General features: G+C 35.8%; 2 non-coding genes across 2 annotated transcripts; both read right to left on the bottom strand.

The window, feature by feature from the left end:
* Positions 1 to 3,860: 3,860 nt before the first annotated feature.
* Trnai-aau (transfer RNA isoleucine (anticodon AAU)) lies at positions 3,861 to 3,934 on the bottom strand. Its single transcript has one exon. It is a non-coding gene; the product is annotated as a tRNA-Ile (tRNA).
* A 4,793-nt stretch (positions 3,935 to 8,727) lies between these two features.
* On the bottom strand, positions 8,728 to 8,801 carry Trnai-aau (transfer RNA isoleucine (anticodon AAU)). Its single transcript has one exon. It is a non-coding gene; the product is annotated as a tRNA-Ile (tRNA).
* Between the last annotated feature and the right edge of the window lie 7,960 nt (positions 8,802 to 16,761).

The following is a 16,761-nucleotide window of genomic DNA, read 5'->3' as shown; positions in this document are numbered from 1 at the left end:
CCACTCATCGGGCATGCTTTCTTCCGACCATATTTTCCAGATGAGTTGGTGCATGCTCCCTACCAAATCGCCTGCTGCTTTGAATAGTTCGGCAGCGATGCCGTCAGCTCCAGCAGCTTTGTTGACTTGAGTTTAGATGTAGCTATGTAGCTTCACTTCGTCAAGGTCGGGTAGGCGGAATTGCTGATCTGCGTCGCCGAGGTTGAGTGATTCTATCTCCCTTACAGCTGAATTCGGTTCGTCATCGCTGTTATATAATTTGGAGAAGTGATCTTTCCATATTCTCAGCATCGACTGAGGTTCTTTTACGATGTTCCCCTGCTCGTCTTTACAGGCTTCGTTTCGGGGCTGGTACCCTTGGGAGGTTTTTTTTACCTTTTGGTAAAATTTACGAACCTTATTCCTGTTGTGACATCCCTCTATCTACTGGATCGAGCTCTTGCCATGCTCTCTTTTTTCCATCTAAGAAGCCGGTATTCCTCTGCCACATTAAGAATCTATAAGAGACTCGATCGGAAAAGGACATGGCAGTCTTTTGCTATTGTAGCCGTCTAACGTCGAAACGTCTTAGTGTCGTGCGTCGATCGCAATGTGGTCAATCAGTTTGACAGTTGATTGACCAGAAGATTTTTATGCCCCCTTGCGGATATTAAGATGTGTGAACTGCGTACTAGCTACCAGATCGTCTCAACCCGCAGTGAAATCGATCAGAGTGAATGCGTTGTCGGAGGTGGTGTCGTGCAGGCTTTATCTCCCGATCTCTCTTCCTAGCTTGGTTTTAAAATCTCCTAAGACAATTTAAATGTCATAGCCAGGGCACTGCTCATATGTCTTGTCCAAAAGCTCGAAGAATATGTCTTTGTTGTGATTGTTGTGATGCCCTCGCTCACACTGTTCAAACGTAGTAATATACATCGCAACCAATTCATTAAATTCTAGCACTATGAACCGACAATAATAAAATGGAAGAAGAAATAATGTGGCGTATTTATTGGAGTGCGATATACATCCGATATATTTACAATTTGAAATCGTAAGTTTTAAGAAGACAACCTCATTTTATGGTCGTATAAAACATATTCAAATGAGTGTTTTGTTATTGAAACTATTGAAAGTACTATTTTTACTTGCGACATATAGGAACTATATGGCAAGTTTTGCATTCGTGCAAAATTTCGAACTCGAGATTTTAATCAAACATGATATTACGATGGTAGAGAAGTCGAAAAAAGTGGGTCCCGCGATTCCGTCCGGTCGATTTTGTCTGTCTGTCCACGCTCCTACAGCCTAAACCATTGGGTCGATTGAGTTCAAACTTGGAAGTTAAGGTTTTGAGCAGATTCGCGTTAGGCGTTTTTTTCATTTTTTTTTTAAGATCAAAACTAACAGTGGCCACCAAACAATTTTTTTGGTCAAAAAACGAAAATTCGAATTTTCTCAAAAACAAACCGATAGATTTTCTTTAAATTTTCTCTAAAATTTTATTTTTTACTTGGCTTCTTTCAATAAGAAAAACAAATTTTTGTATTGCTCAGAAAAGGTACCGTTCATAGAACCGTTATTTTGTTTTTTAATTTTCTCCGCAACTTATAAACCGATTTCAATAATTTTTTTTCTGAATAAGCTCTTATATAGCTTTTACAATATTTAATTATCAAAAGTGTAATTTTTTATTATTTGGATTTTTAAAAAAATATTGAATTTTATTTTTTCAAAATTCGATATCTCAAAAACGAGTCAACATTTTTTTACGAAATTCAAATGTAAAGCGTATATTTTTAATCTCTGAGCAACTCCATACGAAAAATATTTTTAGAACAAAATTGAAAAATTTTATATATAAAAAATTAATTTAAAAAAAAACCGCTCTAACGATTTTCAAAAAAAAAATTTGAAAAATCAAATGTTTTTTTATTTATAAAATGGCATTTAAATTTTTGAAGACAAACTTATTTTTCGGGCGAACCTTAAAACAGTTTTTTTTAAATATTTAACTGTGCATGGCCCGAAAGAGCGCATTATTTTGACAAAATTGTAATTACATTCCTAGCTTTTATCTAAATAAGTGCATTTGGTAGGTACATATTTATGTATGTATTTTTATAACTAAAATTATTGTACATACCAACGATGGTCGCCCATGTAGCGCAACTGTATCGGATTAACGAATATGATATATTTAATCAACAATCTATTTTAAAGTGTCTATCAAGAAGTATTATCTTGGTAACTTTGTATATGTGATTTTAAAATATTATTCTTTACGAATAAGGTTGTTTTACACATGATTTTCTTTCGTTCGCCTATATAAACTTAGTACAAGTTAAAGAAACGGGCCAGAAAGAGTATATATGTATTTTCTATTAGAATCTCTTTTTCAACGTATACTCATTATACCTACTTATAAAGGTATTACGTACAACTTCTACAACTACTGCTTACGTGTCACTTCATAACTAAAATCCCAAACGCACAAAAGCCTGACTGTAAACAAAACATGAACAGCATTTTCTTGTACCTGTTCGTATGCTTGTTATTTTTTTAAACTTAAACAAAATAAATAAACTGAACGTAAAAACTTCATGCTAGCGCTGAACACTTATAGTAAAGAAGGAATGTAGTATGTACCTTTTAGCTACCAATAACATTCCTTCATTATCATCATAAACATGTCCTTATCTATCTATCTGCATAAAGCTAAGCTCGCCAATGAACTATTCTTTAGTCGTTTTAGACATCTACCTACCTGCTATCTCGCTACACAACCAATAGGCGATCGCTTTACAATTTAAACATTCATGGTCTGCCTCTTTCTTATCTTATTTATTTTCCATCCTGGTTCTTCTAATATGAAGTTACAATAAAGCTATCTAAAGGAAAAAAGCTTTGAAGGAACGAGTTGAATCGCATCGTAGCTTTATACATAATAGACACCATTTTTGATATACAAAGATCGTACCCAAGTAAAACAAGACTTATGAATGTAAATAAAAACAAATATCGGTAAAAGATCCTAAACAGTTGACGTAAGCATGCAAAAGTGTCTTTCATCCCCTTATTAGATACAATATTAAGCCATTTTGTTTTACTTTTCCGTTTTTTATATAAAGTGCATTGATATAAAAAAACAAAAACAAATTCATCAACCTTCATAATATGGAAGCTCTTTATGTGAAAACATATACAAGGATAGACTCAAATATTAAGGAAATTGTGTAGACTTAAAAAAATTAAAAATTAAATATATCCCTTATTCTGCTGACTGCTTATAGGAATGGAAATAATATTTTTCTCTCGCTCCCGCTGAATTTCTCCATTTTCGGTATACAAACGCCACGCCAACGACTCGGCATCTGGTACTGGTCGCCCTAAAAGTTTCTTCTCATGAGACTACTACGGTTTTCATATACAAAGATCGTGCGTTTTTTTGACAAACTAAATGCATTTATGTCTTTGAAGACAAACTTATTTTACAGGTATATTTCTAAATCTTATATAAGTACTTTTTTAAAAGACTTTTTGCATACAGGAGCAAGTTCGTGCGACCCAGTCGTGCATTTTATTTATGTTGCAGTCATAAGTAAATTATTGATGAGTATACAAAAAATAAAATAAGAAAGTTTGAAGTTACCTTAGATTATTATTTGTGCACACTCACAGGTCGGAGCTCGTGTGCAATGAATTTATGTTTTAAGGCGATGCATTTTTGGATGTTCCAAGACATATACATTTTTAAGTGTTACAACATTTGAAGTTTTGGACTTACTTTTTTAATAAATCAAACTCTTTTAAAACTTGTTAAAAACATAAAGAAGTAATGCGTAAAAATAATTTAATAAGTGAAATAACAAAATATTTCTTGGCCCATGGGGGGATCGAACCCACGACCTTCGCGTTATTAGCACGACGCTCTAACCAACTGAGCTATTGGGCCAGATGATAATAAATGATCGTAATATAAAATTTCGAATTTTATCCGTTTAAATTCATATTCGAAAGAACTGCACAAACGTGGAGCCGCAGTCTTAAAAGGTTAATGTATAATGTCGAACCAATTGTTGATAATGTGAGAGCATATGACTCATATATTTTGTTCAAATCTTAGATAAGAAAAAAGGTGATTTTGATTAAATCTCAATACAAATTTAGTAATGAAAAAAGAGGCTGGGATGCGACCCACACTGATAACTTCCAATTCCGTCTGTCGATTTGTCTTGCTTAAAAGGTTTTGTAAGTTTTCGTGTTTTATTGAAAAAGTTGTCAATTGAATTATTCTAAAAAAATAAAAATAACAATATTTTGCATACCATGATATAGTTTGATATCAAAATCTATTTTTGTTAACGAGATTTTTTAGTCGTTAAACGTTTTTACCAATTTTAATAGCATTTCTTCAAAGTTTTTATTTATTTGTATTTTATAATGCAAATTGAATGAATGAAATTAATTGAAAGCCAATATCTTTTATTTATAAATCGAATGTTCAAAACAATATTTCTCACAAGATAGAATTAGATTTAATTTAAAATCGCAAATTTTTGAAAAAATATTTGAGTCAAAACTTAATTTTTACCAACTTTGATAAAAAAAACTGTGAATTTAATTTTTCTCAAAATCTTACCAGATATTTAAAATGTTATTCTTCGTTGCACAAAATTGTTTTAGACATTAAATAATTTTGTATTCGTAAAACTTTCGAGGTTACAAGTTTTGGGTTCAGTTTTTTTTTATTTATAAAAAAAACAGCTAATTGGATTTTTTTTTTCAAAAAATAGGGGAGAGTGGGGCACATTTGAACACTGCTTATAAAATTTTAGTTTATTACTGTTTTTCAAAAGTGATTCAATATTTTAAACTGGCAACAATGTATCCTTAAACGTCATTGACGTTCCGTGCTTTTTTCAGTCGGCTTTCAGATTTATAAGTGGAAGGTGGTTTTTTAGTGCTTGTGCGTTATATTTGGTTTTTTAGTTGTAAGGGTGTGTACAAATTTTAGTGCGCGATATAAAACCGGGAACTAAATTTTTTTAACAGTAAATAAATTTGGAACCAAATCACGGTGAGTTATTAAATTAATATGTTTTAGTAAAGAAGTTTTACAAAATTGTATGGCTTTGCAACAGTTGGGGCAGATTTGAACAAGTGTGTTGGGGCACGATTGAACATGTTCAAAACTGCCCCGATCAGTTTCTTCCACATATTTTTAGATCTTTCACTGTATTTTAGTCAATAAATGGGTTCAATGTTTCAATTTCTTGTCTTGAAGGGAATAATGGTGCGCACTTATAAGAGAAAAAAACCCACAGTAGTCAATGAAGATGATGTTAAAAGTGCCATAACAGCAGTTTTGGATAAAACAATGTCGTTAAGAGGGGCTGCTGCTGCCTTCGGAATATTGCCAACTACATTGTATTACCGTATTAAAAAGTTAACAAGTAATAAGGAGCCACAGAACTTAAAATTTTCAAGCAAATATTCAACACAGCAAGTTTTTACTAATGGTGAAGAAAAGATGCTTGAAAAATATTTGATACGAAGCTCGAAGATGAATTACGGACTGACCAAAATTCAAGCTCGAGTATTAGCTTTTGAATACGCCACATTGTTGCAAAAATGTCCCGAAGCATGGAGGGAAAATCAAATGGCTGGAATTGAATGGATTTATGGCTTTATGAAGCGTCACTCAGCGCTTTCAATACGAAAACCAGAGAATACAAGTTTGTCAAGGGCTACTAGTTTTAACCAGAAGAATCTTGAAGAATTTCATTCAAATTATGAGAGAGCACTCGGTAAGTTTAACTTTACAGCTGATCGGATTTTCAATTTGGATGAAACCGGGGTCACTACAGTAGTTCAAGCTCCAAACGTCATTGCACAAAAAGGGAAAAAACAGGTTGGACAATCTGTTTCTGCTGAGAGGGGCCAATTAATTACTATGTGTGCTATTGTAAGTGCAATTGGTAATACTATACCTCCCGTGTTCATATTTCCGCGGGCTAGATTTCATGACACAATGCTTAATGGAGCACCAACTGGTAGCGTTGGTTACGCTAACAGCCGAACGAGTGGTTGGATGACTGGAGGACTTTTTGTTAAAGTACTTGAGCACATTCAGAAATCGACAAGATGCACTAAATCAGACATGATATTACTTTTATTGGACAATCATGAAAGCCATTGCACAATTGATTCCATTAACTTTTCCCGTGATCATGGTATAGTTCTAGTTACTTTTCCTCCCCATTGCACTCATCGCCTTCAGCCTCTTGATGTTGCTATTTTGGGACCCTTCAAGCAAAAATTATCGATAGCACAAAACGACTGGCTACTTAACAATCCCGGCAAAACAATAAGAATACACGATCTTCCAGCTATTGCAAACACTGCGTACATGGCTTCCTTTACTCAAAAGAATATAACCTCTGGCTTTGCTAAGCCAGGCATTTTTCCATTTTCAAGGAGTGCATTCACTGAAGAAGACTTTCAATGTTCAGAGGTCACAAATCAAAAATTGCCTGAGTCTGCTGAAGTCACGAATGAAAATATTGAACTACTGTCGAATGAAGCCGATTTTCCAGCTCATAATATGATAACAACACCCACTGACATAATTTCACCTGAAATTGCAAGGCCTTATCCGAAAGCTGCCCCAAGGAAAACCACAACTGGAGGCCGAAAGAAAGGAAAGTCGCGGATACTTACCGAAACCCCTGAAAAAAATGAAATTGAAGATGCCTATATAAAACGCCAAAAGAGTCTGAAAAAAACACCAATTCTGCCTTTAATTAAATGCCTTAAAACCTCCAAACCGCAAACCAAAGCTAAGAACTTAATAGAATCTAGCTCGGGTTCAGATGAAAGCTTCTCAGTTAATGATGATACCGATCTTGATTTCGATTTTGCAAACGATTCTTCGTTTGAAGAACTACAAGTAACAGAAAAAGTAGAAAACGAGGAATCATTTGATTTGAGTTATGAGAATTTAAATCAAGGCGATTTCATTTTGGCAGAATGCTCCAATGAAAAGAACAATAAAAAACTAGCTTTTGTAGGCCAAATCAAAGAAAAAAATTTAAATATGTACAGCGTTGATTTTATGAAAAAGAAGCCTGAATCCTTCAAGTTCTTTTTTCCTGATCTCGAAGACAGCTCCATTATAAGCGGGATAGAAATTAAAGCCAAGCTGCCTGAACCAAATAATGCCCCAGGTACATCTAGAACATCCGCATTTTTATCGTTTGCATTTGATTTTTCAAAATACCGGTTGGGTTGAAGATAAATTATTCTACTCTAAATAATATAGGTATATTTGTTTTGTTTCAAGTTACAATATATTCTATAACATTTAATTTAAGTCTGTAGCGTTTTTGGTTCGTGAGATATTTAGGGCTAACCAAAATTGTCACTTTTTTTTAAACTGCTGTGGTAAAAAAAAATTACCCACGCAATTTTCTTGATAGCCCTTTCTGCATCTTTCTCCATTGTTATCTGTTTAACAGAATTTATTTGAACAAGGTACCTGTACTGGTTCTGAAGCTATGGACGACGAAAAAAATCGTCGCGAACGTACGGACGCGACGTACAGACGTATTCAATTCTTTAAGAGTTTTGATGGGGAGACCAAACTTTACTATGACTAGCGTATTCAAATAGAGGTGGTGTATAGGGATTTAGTGACATAGGGGATCGAGAATTCTGTAGACCAACTTTTAATGAAGTTGGTCTTGTTAATAATATAATCAATCTTTGCTCGACAATTTAACTGAGTGTTGCGATTAGAACAGTTAGAAGAAATGTCAATATCGTGTAGACTACATGTTCGTTAGGGAAGATTTAATCTCTTATGTTTGAATGTAATGAATTTGCATTGAGCAACATTGACTTTTAAGAAATGTTTGTCGCAACAAGTCAAGATCATTTTGTTGTAAAACAGTTTTAGATGGAATAGATATAACCTCTGTTATTTTCATGTCCACAGGGTGAATAAAGATAGTTGAATTATCATTAATAACGTCGTTTATAGTTAATATAAATATCAAAGGACCAAGGTGACTCCCTTGAGGGACTCCAGAGTTTTGCATAAATGGTATTGGAGATTGAGAACCTGAAAACAATTTTTTTATTTTTTTTTTTCAAGGTAAGATCAGAGCCATGAAATAACAAATGGTGGGAAATCAAAAGCTTTAAGTAAGAGTAATAATTAATGCGACTGATTTTATCAAAGGCTTTACTAAAGTATGTAATGATAACTTCCACTTCATTAAATTTTTCTAGCTCGTCCGAAGAGCTTAGGAAGTCTAGAAACCTTGGCCATGGGCCTGTTGTTCGTAAAATCAGTTTCTGCATTTTTTATGAACATGAAAAGCAAAGGAATCTTTCCAAAGCATTGGAAATAATAGAAATTATTTTAAAGTATACGTGTAAAGATATTAATTTTTTTACTATTAGTGTTGAATTCAAATACTTCGACTTATTGCGGTATTATGTTGTATTAACGTTTTTACAAACAAAAAAACAAAGGTGAAGTGTCAAATTTGACATCCCGATGTGTTTGGACTTCGTAAAAGTCGATTCTTAAAGAAAAATACCCATCAGACATTTTGCATTTTCCGATAAGGCGTTAAAATGTCTTGAATGAATACAATATTTTTATTTAAAAAAAAGTATTGTAATATTAAAATATCAAGTTATATTTAAAAGCCATATTTAATTTGTATAAAAGAAGTATGGCCCATGGGGGGATCGAACCCACGACCTTCGCGTTATTAGCACGACGCTCTAACAAACTGAGCTAATGGGCCTGACAAATGCGAATACAGGGTCCGGCAAAAAGATCTCTCATATTTTAAAAGGCAATGACAAATAAATACAAAATTTAACAGAAAACATTAATTGAATTTTTAAATTAAATACTATGCCATTTTACATTAAATAAAATAATAAACGTCTAAAAATACGTGAGGTTTCTTGCCGGTCCCTGTAAAAAAAATACTAACTACAGCAAAACTTGGAAGTATATTTTCAGCATTATTGATCACCACAGGTGTCTTGAGGCTTGTCAAGATGAGGATACGCTAAGGTGCAGGAGAATGAAAGGCTGGGGTTTAACCACCCGGTAACGAGCTTATTCGGACGCTTTGGCGTGCTCCGTCTTTTTTTCTTGACTTTTCCTTTGTTTAATTAGGACCTTCATTTAATTTTTGGCCCTATGGACTTTAATAACAAAATTAACTTTGAACATTTGCCGACTTTTAGGATAAACTTTTAGCCTGCAGCCAGAAGAATGTAACGGGAAGTATTCAAAGCACTGGAACTTCCGATGCTGTGATGCTTCCCAAACCCTCAGGGAGCACAGCGAGTACCAGCCATAGTACTACTGTACTTCCTAAACCGACTAACCAAGTCAAACGCTCTGATAACAAAGCCAGTCATAGCAGAGCTACTCGGGGAAACATAAGGTCATCTGGTATTTTTCTGAGGAACTAGTTTAACAGAACCATCTTCATTTTTGACAAAATTGGCAAAAATGAGGCTTCCCGAACATTTTATGAAACACTCAGGACAAAATAAAATACAAAGAGGTTATTGATAAGTACTATTACCTTTTGTCTACTCAAGAAAAGCCCGTTAAGTTTAACAGATTTAAAAAAAAAAGTAATGTTGTGAGGGATGATCTCCAAGTATCGATTTTTTAGAGCTCTAACAAACTCCAACAGCAATAGTCTGGTAGTGATGTGGAACAGTATCGATGGCAAGCTCTCTTAGTTGTGTTTTACCTAAACCTTGTTTAAAATTTGAGCCTCTGGCCCTTCCTTAGTTTTGGATCTGGTGAACTGCTCAGGGGATACAGAGTAATCGAGTACGCTGAAAAGTTTTCCACTAATTCCTTAGAGAAAGAATTTCTCTGGATGAACCCAAGAGTTCGTACTCGCGCAGAGGGATCATATTAAGGTCATCCTCAGTCTCCATTAAGGATGGAATGTTTTCAACTTTTTTAGAGGGTGGAGTCGTGATTGGAGAAGGTACGGGTGCATCGTCACCCACCAGCCACGAGTTCAAGTGCGGTTGTTGTAGGAGCGATTTCCGCGATAGCCTCATCTTTTTTGTATATTCGAATATTGATGGATTCGAAACCATAACTTATAGAAAAATTGGTCAAGGCCATATGCGCCAAGGATTCTTTATTGAGCACCACAATGACACTCCTATACAGACCCTTCACTTCCTCTAGGTTGGCATTCTTCCAGTTATACATACGTCGTCATAGATGGATTACAATCCTTGATCATTTCGAGAATGTCCTCGATACCGGAAGGTTCAATTGAAATCCAAATGAGGGCTCTAGGTCTGCTAGGAATGTCTTCCTTAGCGTCAACCTCGAGCTTTGCATCTGTCCAAACTTAACCTAACTGGCTGACAGCAAGCTTGTATAAGTCACAAGACCTCTGATCGCCACAAAATATGAGTTTGACATAACCCTGATGCCAACCCTCATCACTTATGGAAGGAAGTGGTCCTCGAAGGTCTTTCAAAATCCTTAAAAAGCCACCCGAGAGCTTAACCTTGACCAGCTGCCAACGATCAGCCGATATTGTGCCATCATCATCGCTCCTGGCAATGACCACAAACGACTTTGCCCTTTGTGACGTCACATAAACTACCTTCCTTCCTGATGAGATTGAGGAGAGTGCTGGTTGCGAAGAAAGAGAGGTCCGTCTGTACAGAGATTCGCATATACAGATAAGGCTAGTTAATCCGGAGGTCGCCAGGTATCCGGATACTTCGTTAGATACTGAGCTTTTTTTTGAATTGGGACCCCAGCCGATCATCCTGGCTGGCACGGGTCGTTTAACACCTTATATCCAGCCCAATAAATAAAAGAGGTGGTTGAAAAGGAAGAGAAAGCGTAGGAGTCAGTTTATGTTAAGAACATCTTTCTGATAAGGATCGGTAAACAGCAATTGAGCTAGGTTACCTAGGGTGCGAAGGAGCACCGGAGAGAGGAGAGCAGCCTAGCTTTTTCGCCATTAGAATGAGAAAGGTATGATGGGAGTTGGTGACATAAGCGTTGGCTTGTACACCTTGTTTATGTGGGAAGGGTTGATGATTCTGGAGAGTTACAGGGATAAGAACGTCCTTAGTTTCAGGACTCATCTGAAGAAAATTTTTGGGAATCATGTACCTTACTCAGCTTCTACATCTCGACAAGTTCAAAACTAATCCACGGTCTCACTGGTCTCAATGCAAGACTGTGTTGTCATTAAGGCAGAAGAGCCGTAGAAAACCAGGCAGCTAATATAGCTATAAATTCAGCCACAACATCCTCTATTCTGGTAAAACATGATATAGCAATGGTTACTAAAATATGAACCGGCACTATTTGAGTTGTCATTACAACGCACCTTTAGTGGTTCATCAATCAGTAATTAATTTTTATACTTTTCATAAACTATTTGGTGTACCGCAGGGTTCGGTTTAGTCTTAACCACTATTTTTCATATAATTTAGTCAGACATTTCCAATTCACAAAACTATTTAATTTTTCCTCATGTTCTAAGGGTTTTCATTATTTTAAATTCACACCTCTTTTCTCTAAATTCAGAACTCTTACTGCAGTATCTACTCCACTCCGTTACGCTCTCATATAAGTTTAAAATTTAATTTCCAGCCACAAACACTTCTCTTCACGTCATTTAGCTTGTTGCAGAAATTCTCATAAGATATATTCACACAATTTGTGACCAGGTGTTGTTGAAAAGTCCGATTTTTCTCCTAATTCCTTCCGTTTCCTTTTTAAATTTTTTGATTAAGCCATTAAAGTTGAGCTGGCAGTTGTCCGCCAAGTAGGATACTGTGGTGTGGTGGTGAGAACCGGAGGTATAGCGTTTTAGAGCTCTGATCCTACTTTTGCGAGTAGTTTGGTGGTATAATGCCTCTGCTGCTGCTGCTGTTAGTGCCATTTTACACCACACTATCATTAATGCACTGCACATGCAGAGGCACACACATGCATATATGCAACACTTAAAGCAGATTCATTAGTTGGGGTTCTTGTTCTTGCAGCAGCAGTAGAAGCAGCAGCAGCCAGAAGGATACTTAGATACTATACAAGTATGTAATGAAATGCACGATGCCAAGCAAAAATGTCCTAGATGAACTTGCACCACTTTGTTAAAAGCGTTCTAACTGCATGCAGCCCGAGGGTTTGAGATTAAGATTTTTTTTAGTTTTCTTTTTATTATTTTTGTGGAATTTTCTTTACTTCTGTTTAAGTCCTTATGGGAACTTTTAGTTCTGTCTGTGTGCTGCGGTTAAGTCTTTGGTGGCAATTTCGCACTACTATTGCATATTTTGTTTCAGTTTTTTTCTTCTTTCATAGTCGTCCTCGCTTCGTCGTCGTCGTCGTCCTTTGAGCAATTCTTCATCCCTAAAAAGATTTTTTCTTCTTCTATACATTTAAGTGGGTGGTTGGTAATGGCAACAGCAACGGTGAAAGGGTGCAACAATGACTGCGAGGAGGACATACTATAGCGTATAGCGCGAAAGGACTGCGGTCGGTTAAGGAGTAGAACATAAGGCGAAATGAGAGTTTTTACAATGCTTAATGCCAGTGTCCCGAGGGGGATTTGATAGCACTACTTGAATTTTTGTTCATGTACTCGTACCTCCCTTAAAGAGTTGGTTGGGGGTTGTAGGTTGGAGCCAGCCAGCTTACAGAATAGTGCATAAGCATAAGTAGGTGGCAGGAGAATGACGTGAACCAAGCATTAAACATCCAGCACCATGTGTGTGAGGATAGTTTTGTAAATTATTCAATTTAATCTTAGTGGAAGTCTGCAAGCGAAAACTTAATTGTGGTTTATACTATGCGACTATGAGAGTGCTGCTTGTTCGCTCATAATGGGCTTTCTTTTTTTTGAAGATACATTTAAAAACACAGGTATAGAAGGAAGCCTACTTATACGAATAAAAAAATAAGTACATTCCTTTTTGTTATAATTTTTATATAAAATGCAAGTAAAGCGCGTTATTGTTATAAATTGTTTTGAGTAACGTACATATGTGCCTACGTATAGTTTGGTAAGAATTAAGTTGTTGACCTCAAAATAATTTTTTGAGATTACTTTTAAATGATTTTTGTTCATAAATAAAGTGGTTGTTCAGAATGGCTTTGTAATATTATGTTGCAGCGTAGTATGTAAGGATTTTTACTCCTTTCATATAAAGAGGAGATTTTATTAGGGTTATGTATATGAAGGTTTTATTAAAATTAAGTCCATTTGTATAGATTGAAGGACCATAGAACATTATAAACTCGGTCATGTCTTTTTACTTAATTATATTCTCAGAGCCACAAAGTCCGTGGGTTTTCCTTTATGCGGTTTCCTACGATGTGTTTGAGCTTCACCCATATTCTCTCAGTCTCTACGATCTCTTTTTGACTGCCCTTATTGTTTACTGGGCTTACCTTTTTTTTATACAGTCATTGCATTGTCAATACACTACCTTGAGTTTTCGTATTGTATATTATTGAGTCAACGGTTCCTGCCGCGGTCATAATGTCACAATTTTTTTTACGAATGAAGCACTTTTTGACAATGAATGACATGACACTTCTTGTTCTTGAAAGCGTAAAGTCATCGGAACGAATTTTCTTTCGCTCTCTTACAGTTGCTAGAGTGTTTAAAGATCTTGACATTTACAAATCTGCTGACCCGGATGGCATACCCGCTATTGTTCTGCCAAAATGTTCTTCAACGCATGCGTAAGCTTTTCCATCTGTCCTATTCTACAGGTCTCTTTCCGAGTGAATTGAAAACATCATTTGTTCAGCCTGTCCTTAAAAAAAACTAATCCTCCTCATCTTGTAACTATCGTCAGATTGCACTAGCGTCTATTCATTCGAAAGTAATGGAAACCCTGATCGATTATCAGCCTAAGAAATGTCTTGAAGGACGAAAGTTTCTTAATGATCGGTAGTATGGCTTTCGTAGCAATAGCTCCAATAGTGATCTTATGGTTTATCTCATCGAACACTGGAACATAATTTTACATTGTCTTGGAGAAAGCATTTGATATTTCAAAGCGTTTAATAGAGTTCCGCATCAAGCTCTCCTATCGAGAATGCGTGCATTTGGTATTGACGAATCTCTTTGTTATTGGGTTAGAAATTAGCTTTCAGACCGCTCAATAAGAGTAGGGTTGGATGCCGGATGGGATTCAATTCTGATATCCTTTAAATAAACGCTGGTGTGCCCCCAGGGCTACGTTTTGTCTCCAGCACTCTTTCATACCTTTACAAACGATCTTTTATCTAAAACTTTTACCCCAACTTAATGTTTCGTACGCTGATGATAGTTCTATGAGCATTTCTTACACGTCCCTTATATGTAGGACACCAACGACAGCGTATTAAAGGAAATAGAGCATCGTGGGAAAACTTCGTGAACACGATGGATCCGGCTTTAGACTCAAAAACTTGGGAAACTTTTAGTGAAAAAAAATCTTTTCCGGGCAACGTTACTAGGGAGAAACTGACATTTAACTTAAATGGCCTCTCTCTTGAAGAATAGTTCTACTCACACCTCGTAAATGATATTTCCATAATAGAGTTTGACACGACATTACGAAATATTAAAGGATCTTCCCCTGAAGATGATAAAATCACATATAATTTGTGTAAATCAGCTGCCGATAATCTCAAAAACCGAATCTGCGCGCTTTAAAGCAGCATTCTTCAGACTGGTATCTTTCCTCACGATTGGAAGAAAGCTATAGTCTATCCGATCGCCAAGAGTTCCCATAATTATCACCACATAGAAGGGTATCGACCGATATATCTTCTTCTTGTTTTCTCAAAAATTTTTGAAAAAATGATTGAACGTAGAATAGGCTGGTTTATGGAAGAAACTGTAAGTAATGAACAACATGCTTTTAGACCGAACAGAGGAGTTCAATCCTTAATCCACCCAATGGAACATAAACTATCAGATGACCTCTCATCTTGTAAGCACAGCGTAGTCATGTCATCTTGGAAATCTGCAGATTCCATAATCTATGCTTGGACAAAAAAAAACCGGTGCGAAATTTCCACCTAGCAAAACAGAAGCGCTTCACCTTTGTCGGAAAAAAATGTTCAATTACTCCTCTTACGATTCGTAACTCCACAGTTAACCTCAAAAAAGAACTCAAAGTCCTTGGTGTTACTTTCAATAGTAATCTGAAATGGGATCTCCATGTAAAAAACACCATCAATATGCTCCCGCCGCGCCGTAAAGGTTCACATCTAGAAACGGCCCTAAAAATAACCAAAACCTTAGTTGAAGGAACGTTCCAACATGGGCTCACTCTTTTTATGTGGACAACTAAAAAGAACCTGAACTGCTACAGGAGCACTTAAAACAACTCCAAGTGAAGCTTTCAGAATAGAAGCTGGCTATAAAACAATTAACAGGCTAGGACAAAAAAGAGCAATTAATGTAATTAGTAAAGCACTTACAGACATAAATCACCCTCTTTATTCTGCTTCACAAGAAGTTCAACACAGACCAAAAGAATTTAATATCTTCCCTCAGCAAAATATTACGACTTGTTTCGACTCATGGAAGTATGCCTTTAGAAACATCTTTGAGGCTCAACTATTCGGTCGCCCCTCTCTGGAAAAGTCACTTACTGCCAATCGGCACCAAACTCTCTAGTCACAAGAAAGAAAACACTCCAAATGAACACTTTCTTATTCTTCACCGTGAATTTTGTACACAGATGGATCCTATAGGGATAAAACCTTTACATACGCAGTCATCGAGCTCAAAGCGAACCATGAAGAAATCATCACTTTTCAAGGTCTCCTCCCAGACGCGACTGGCAGCTATCTAGCAGAACTAACAGCAATAATGAAAACACTGACCGTTGTAAAAATCCGGGCAGATGGGACATTGATACTCACTGACAGCTTAAGTATCCTTTCCGGAATCAGAAGTGCAACTAATAACTGTTCCACTCTTAATTACATCCGAAGCATCCTATAACCCTAGCTTTGATACCACGCCAGGCTGGTATAAGACGAAATGAGTTAGCAGATACTGCAGCAAAAGAAGCCATTAACCATCTGTATTTAAAATAACTGCCACATATATCTCAGCTTATCCGTAAAATGTTCATGATGTTAATTTTCATAAATTATTAATATTTTGACTTAACAAAAAAAAATTAAATACGACATCTATGGTCTTGCTGCCCTGATGTCTTCAATATAAATAATTATATAAAATTATTTTTGTAAGTTATTTTTTGATAAATATATAAAATAAAATAAATAAACTCAATAAATTCTGATTTCGACATCATTGGAATCAAAAAAAGAGTAGAATTAAATGCTTTGAAAACTCAATGCTGTCTACTGCCTCAAAACCGAAATCCTTCCCCAATTTTACTATCAATGGGTGGTACTTGCATCGATTAGACTTAACAGCTTTCAGGCCTAGGTTTAAACATTAAAAACCACTGAGTGTGGAGTAATCGCATATTCGACATCGCTAAGAATGGTGATAAGTGTTAAGATTTTCTCCGACCATGTAAGAAGTTTTTACTCCTTTAGAATCGGCTTTAATTAATTATATAACCTATAACCCGCTTGAGTTTCTTGGACAGAATTCCAGACAGAACTTTAAAAATGATAGGTGATAGGTTTCTAACTGAAACTTTTTTATAGCTTGAGCTCCGTCGTTAGGTTTCATGTAAGTAATGCTCTAGTGAAATAGC

The sequence above is a fragment of the Eupeodes corollae genome, chromosome 1 (assembly GCF_945859685.1).
Source record: "Eupeodes corollae chromosome 1, idEupCoro1.1, whole genome shotgun sequence".
Classification (NCBI taxonomy): Eukaryota; Metazoa; Arthropoda; class Insecta; order Diptera; family Syrphidae; genus Eupeodes; species Eupeodes corollae.
The sequence above is the reverse complement of the archived record's forward strand: the minus strand, read 5'-3'. Positions and strand labels throughout refer to the sequence as shown.